Source organism: Solanum pennellii, chromosome 12 (assembly GCF_001406875.1).
Source record: "Solanum pennellii chromosome 12, SPENNV200".
NCBI lineage: Eukaryota > Viridiplantae > Streptophyta > Magnoliopsida > Solanales > Solanaceae > Solanum > Solanum pennellii.
In genome coordinates, this window is record NC_028648.1 from 63887721 (window position 1) to 63888492 (window position 772).

Genomic DNA, 772 nt, shown 5'->3' on the forward strand with positions numbered 1-772 from the left:
TGGTGGGGGGTGGCGGGGGAGGAGGCTAGGGGTGAAAAATAAACATTTGAAGTTGAAAATTTTTTTTAAAAGCAAACTGAAAATTTACTTTGGGAGGTGGGGTGCGTTGAGTGGGGAGGTCGAGGGTGTCATGACCCGAGTCTACACCCTGGACGTGGCCGACACTCAAGAACCATTGTTGGTCCCCAAGCGAACCCTCATCCTGGTTTACTTTTTTATATTTTTTGGTTCGACTTTCAGTACGTATTATTTTGGTTTTTGATATTTTGGTTTAAACAGAAATATTATACTATAATTTATATTATATTTATATTATATTAATTAATAATTATTAATGTTAAATAGTCTTTTAAAAAAAGAAAAAAGAATGTGAAACCCTACGCAATGTCCCTATTCCTAATTTAATTTTTAATATTCATCTTGCAGCCTCCTCTTCCTCTTGCAGGCAGCAGCTCTTCCTCTAGCAGCAGCAGCAGTCGCCGCCTACAGTGACTTCAAGTCTTCAACCTACGACCGGCGTTCGGCGGCCAGGCTAGTCAGGTTTGTTTTTCTAATTTTCTTCTTTGTTCTTGACTGCTTTTACTTTTTTCTTTCTGATTTTGTTTTTGTTACTAGTTAGTGTGAGTTTATTGTGAATTTTTTTTATATAGATGGTTGAACAAAATCAATTAAATATGGGTGTAGCTGATCAAAGTCGAATAAGTATGGCCGATTCTACAGATAATACACCTAGTAATAGCAATGATCCGTCAATTGGCACAGAAATAACAAA